Here is a 6,214-nt window from a genome sequence, read left to right as displayed (position 1 = left end):
TAGGGAAATGCAAATCAAAACCACAAGATAATATTTAACACCCACTAAAGTGGACTGTAATCAACAAAAGGGAAAGTAACAAATATTGTAGAAACTGTGGAGATATTGGAGCCCTCGTACATTGCTGGTGGGAATGAAAATGGCATGGTTACTGTGGAAAACCATTTGGACCATGGCCAGTTGCCTGGAGGGTAACCACATATCATGCTAGATGTCTGGACAATAAAAACATCTCAATGGATGAGAATGTAAAATGGTCCACATGGCACTATGGAAAAGAGTTTCACAGTTGGTTCAAAAGTGAAACACAGAATTATCATATGACACAATACTTCCACCCCTAGGTATATATTCCTAGGGACACAAACAAATACTTGTGCATGCATGTCATAGTAGCACTATCCAAAAGAGCCAAGAGTTGGAAACAACTCATATGCCCATCCACTCATGAGTGGATAAAAATGTGGTATGTCCATCAAATGAAATATGATGCAGCCATGAAAATAACAAAGTGGTGATATATGCTGCAACATGTATGAACCTTGTGAGAAAGGCCAAGACAAAATGTCCTATAGTACATGATTCCATTTACATGAAATATCTGGAATAGATTAATCTGTTATTTGCCAGAAACCGCTAGGAAGAGGGAATGTGGAGTGAGACTGCTTAATGGGTACAGGATCTCCTTTGGGGATGGTGAAATTGTTTGGGAGCTAAATAGAGTGAGGATTTTGTTAATGGTAGCCCCAGGACATTAAGTCCCAATAACAGAGGGAATTCCAGAGAATTTCACAGACCGGGCCAGGCCTTGACTGGGTGCTCAGTCCATCAGCCATGCTTTATGAGATACATGGTCCAGTGTTTTTTCCCCTGAGGAGGCAGTCAACGTGATAGCATCAATGTCCTCTTCTCACTTGCTCTTAGTGGTTAGTGAGTCCAACTATGCTGCATGTGAGCAAACTCAAATATCTCTGTCCAAACAAGTGCATGTTTAGTAAATTCCATGTCATAGAAATAAAATTATATCTGGATGGATCACAACAAGGGGATTGAAAAAAAGGCATTAGGTGGGTCTGTTGCACTACTCCAACACCCCTGGCTTATTGCCTTTCCTACACAATCTTGACCATATCTGGTTCAGCTGATGGCATGGGACAGGCCACACAATTTGATACCCAAAAATCTGTTAAAATTAAAGGGCATATATGAAAAACCTTCAGGTAATATTGTACTCAATGATGAAAGTCTGAAAGCTTTCCCACTGCGATTGGGAACAAGACAAGGATGCCCACTGTCACCACTGTGATCAATCCAGTGCTAAAGGTTCTAGCTAAAGCAGTCACATAAGGAAAATAAATAAAACCATCCCAATTAGAAAGGAAGAGGTAAAACTTTTGTCTTCACAGATGTGATCCACTACCTAGGAAGTCCCAAAAATATACAACAAAGCAACTGTCATTGATAAACGAGTTCAGAAGATTGATAGGATACAAGATTTATAGGCAAAAATCAGTACTGTTTCTATACACTAGTAATGAGCAATCTGAGGAGGAAGTCAGGAAAAAATTCCATTTATAATAGCAAATAAGACAATAAAATACTTAAGAATAAACTTAACCAAGAACATAAAGCATTTGTTGCTGACATCAGCTCAGCGATAGGTTGGCTAGAAGGGAAGGCGATGCAGAACTTTAAGAAATAAAGAACAGAGAGAAAGACACAAGGAATAAAGATGGGACCAGAGGACTCACAGCTTCTGGTACTGAGAGCCTTGACCCCAGTTTCCACATCGTATTTAGTGGAAACTACTGAGCAGCTGTTTGTGATCAGAACTGCAACATCATCTATAATAACAGGGGACAACTGCAACAACTACAAGAAGGAACAAGTCATACAAAGCTCAACTACAATTTAAACTCTTTTTCTCACATTTCTCCCTTTTTGGTTTTGCACATAGGGGTTCAAACAAAAACTAGATATATTCCAATAAGTGTTCTGCTAGATAAAATGCTTTTCTAATGCTTTGCAACATCTAGCTCACAGCTAGGAAGTCCTGAACCAGCAGCCAATATCAGAATCTTGATTTTAAATAACAAGTGAAAACAAGTGAAACAAGTGAAAAGTGCTGACCCATAAGGCATTGGTTCACTGATTAACAAAACTTCCTGCATGATATTTTCACTTTTAGGTTTGAACAATACTCATTTTTTTCAGTCCCAGGATTGTTCAAACTTAAAATGAGATTTACATATATTTTCAACAAGGTACATTTATATATCACTTACAGTTCATCAAATCACTTAAGTACACAAGATGTTTCATTATTAAAGTTCTGATTCCTAGTCAAGCATTTTATACATAATCCATAACTGCCGTAGATTAAACAACAACAAACAATAAGACTTCTAACTAGCAGACATTTAATAAATTTTCTCATGGGCTTAATACTCCCAACCACAAGACTATATATATAGGCCAATACTCCATCAAAAACGATCTCAGTGCTCTTAGCATCTTCACTGGACCTGGGGCCACATCCAGTTCTCAGGCTAAGTCAATATCCACCTTCGCCCTCTTTTTTTTATTTTTCAAAACAGCCTCCTGGAGGTCCTCCTGCTCCCATGAAGGACCTTTCCTAATTAACACATCTCAGTGAGGGATAAAAGATTCTTAGTATTCCAACATTATTACAAATTCCATTAACATGAGGAAACATTGGACTTAATTACAGCAGAGAGGATAGTTTTGTCTTACCCAGCCAAACAATAAAGAATTTGATAGCGTAGCAGGGGCCTTACAGCTTGTCCCAATTGTTTGCCTCTTCCAGGCTTTTAAAATACCATTGTCTCTGATGTTTCTTAGTAGGGTCACTGCCACAGGTTTCTTCTATACAACCAGATTCATTGCCATCAGGCCAGGGCAGAAAAGTCTTGGGAAAAAACTGCGAAACTCCATTTTGACATTTCTACACAGTTCTTGCACTTTTTGTATTCATTCAGCCTTGTTTTACTCTTATAAAACATTGTCTCACTGAATGCTACCACAATACTTTCACAACTTGCTATATGCATACTAGTTCTGTCCCGCATATCTCCATTTCTGATTTTATAAAACTAACCATTTTATTTTAGGACAAAATACACCTTATTAAATTTCAGTTAGCATTCCCACAAACTTTTAACCTTTTTCAATATTCGCTTAACTTTTACATCTTTCATTTTATCCTATAAAGAAAAACTATTCATTTCAATTTAAGCAAGAACTATTTTTTATGAAGAAACTTATAATAAGTCTATTAACACTTACCACTATAGAGATCTCATTAACATTTTAAACTTAGGTAATAATATAAGCGCTCATTTAATTTTTTGGCTATTTGAATAGAGCTCTTTCAGAAACTTTTATTTAACAAATTATATCACCATCTGAGGCATTTTCAGAACTTGGAGTTGTCCTGAGTGGTGCTGCAGGGACAATTGCCAGACATTCTTTGTCCTCCCATGGCCCACTGGATGGAACGTGGGAGAGTGTGGGCTATGGTGTGGACCATAGGCCATGGGGTGCAGCGATGCCCAGAGATGTACTCACCAGATGCAATGGATGTGTCATGGTGATGGGGGAGAGTGTTACTGTGGGCGGAGTGGGGGGGGTGGGGGAGGTGGGGGTGAATGGGGACCTCATATTTTTGAATGTAATATTTTTTTAAAAAAAGAATAAATAAAATAAAATTTTAAAAAAATATACACTGGCAATTCTTTATTTTTCTTTTTCCTTTTTCTCTCTTTTTCTTTTTCTTTCTTCCCCTTTCTCTTTTTCCCTTTTTCTCTTCCTTTTCCTTTCTCTTTTTCTTTCTTCCTTTTCTCTCTTTTACTTTCTCTTTCTTTTTCACATACTGAAACAATTACAACACACACACTGGCCCTTAACAAACACAAAAGTAGTTCCAAATCTATTAATCTAGAATTTCTTCATTGCTTCCTCTTATAATTCAACATTTATTTTCCAGTTTTCCTCCTCTCAATTTCCTTCTTCGTCTCTTTCTGTCCCCAAGCCTTGCTTGCTTTATGACGCCATGCGTGAACAAGTTCTGCAGTGTAGGTATTTTGATATAAAGCCATGCTAGTCTTCAGAAGGAGACCCAGCTGCGCAGTTTCGAGCGTCTGTCACTCCATCTGCATGACCGGAGGTTCTGGGTTCCAAAGGAACTTTTGTCATCTCTTGGCATCCATGGCACAGGTCCATCTGTTGAGCTGGCACCCACAAAGGATGTTCTCCATCTCCCAGGGAAATACAAGCAAACCCTCGAGGACTTGGAAGGATTTCCAAACCACTGGGGACTCTGCGCCATTGCGCCAACTTTAGTTTCACTTGAGGTGATCCTCCTTCCCTTCAGGTCCCTGTCTGGGCACCAGGTGCTGTGAGCCTTCTTCCCTTTGAGCTCCACATTGGGAGCCAGTTGCTGAGATGAGCTCAGAGATAGGTTGGCTCGAAGGGCAGGTGACGCAGAACTTTATAAAATAAGACAGAGAGAAAGACACCAGAAAAAATATAGGACAGGGGACTCACAGCTTCTGGAACTGAGAGCCTCGCCCCTAGCTTCCACATCATATTTATTGGAAACTACCAAGCAGATGTTGCAATCAGAGTTGCAACATCAACTACGATAATAGGGAACAACTATAAACTCGACAGTAAAGAACAGGTCATACGAAGTTCAAATACAATTTAAGCTCTTTTTCCCACAATTTGTATTCAGAAAACTACAGTGTATTCCTAAAAGAAATGGATTGGATGACTAAATATTGTTAAGTAGGCAAGTTTACCCAACTTGATATGCAGATACAATGCAATCCTGATAAAAAGTCCACCAGCCATTTTCAAAGAAATCGAAGACAAAATTATCACATTTATTTGAAAGAGTAATGGGAGCCGAAAAGCCAGAATCATCTTAAAAAGGAAGAATGAATTTGGAGGACTCTAAATCATATTACCGGGGCGCGCTCCTCGGGCTGGGGGCGCGCGTGCCCGGGGCTGGCCGCGCTGGCGGGAGCGCACCGCACACTCCCGCCCCTTCCCCGTCCTGCGGGCCGGCTCCGGAGCTGAAGACCTGCGCTGGCCGGGTCACCCAGGCAAGTTCAGAAGACCTGTGTGAGATGTGGTGGTTTCCACAAGCCCTCAGCTTCCTCCCTTCAGCCCTTGTGATTTGGACAGCTGCTCCTTTTATCTTTTCATGCATTTCTGCAATAACTCTCCGCCGTGTTGACCCTGCTTTGCCTTATATCAGCGATACTGGTGCAGTAGCTCCAGAAAAATGCTTGTTTGGGGCCATGTTAAATGTCGCTGCAGTTTTATGTGTTGCTACCATTTATGTTCGTTTCAAGCAAGTTCATGCTCTGAATCCTGAAGAAAGTCGTATCATCAAATTAAACAAAGTTGGCCTTGTGCTTGAACTGCTGAGTTGCTTAGGACTTTCGATTGTGGCAAACTTCCAGAAAACCACCCTTTTTGCTACACATGTAAGTGGAGCTGTACTCACCTTTGGTCTGGGCTCATTATATATGTTTGTTCAAACCATCCTTTCCTACCAAAAGCAGCCCAAAATTCATGGCAAACAAGTCTTCTGGATCAGACTACTGGTGGTTATCTGGTGTGGAGTAAGTGCACCTAGCATGCTGATTTGCTCATCACTTTTGTACAATGGCAATTTTGGCACTGATATAGTACAGAAACTTCATTGGAACCCCGAGGACAAAGGTTATGTGCTTCCCATGATCACTACTGCAGCGAATGGTCTATGTAATTTTCCTTCTTTGGTTTTTTCCTAACTTATATCCGTGATTTTCAGAAAATATCTTTACGAGTGGAAGCCAATGTATGAGGATTGACACTCTATGACACTGCTCCTTGCCCTATTAACAATGAACGAACACGACTACTTTCCAGAGATTTATGATGAAAGGATCAAATATTTGTGTGACAATTATGATTCTCAGGGATTGGAGAAACATTCACAAAGCTACTTATTCTGCTTTGAAATTTTCAATCAATTAATCAAGGCTGACAGGACATTGATGAATAATGATAATCAAGAGACATGAAATAAGCCATTTGGTAAGTTATTTTAAAGAACATCATCAAGAGGACCATGTAAAGACATGTCTATATGTTTTTTTATCCCAGAAAATAAAGCCAAAGGACTGAAAAAAAAAAAAAA

At 39.7% G+C, this 6,214-nt stretch overlaps 1 pseudogene; it reads left to right on the top strand.

Moving 5' to 3' along the window:
* The first annotated feature begins 5,153 nt into the window (after positions 1–5,153).
* LOC101422508 (DNA damage-regulated autophagy modulator protein 2 pseudogene) lies at positions 5,154–6,214 on the top strand (annotated as a pseudogene).

The sequence above is a fragment of the Dasypus novemcinctus genome, chromosome 14, assembly GCF_030445035.2.
Source record: "Dasypus novemcinctus isolate mDasNov1 chromosome 14, mDasNov1.1.hap2, whole genome shotgun sequence".
In the NCBI taxonomy this organism is placed as follows: Eukaryota; Metazoa; Chordata; class Mammalia; order Cingulata; family Dasypodidae; genus Dasypus; species Dasypus novemcinctus.
This window is presented reverse-complemented; position numbering and strand designations above follow the sequence as displayed.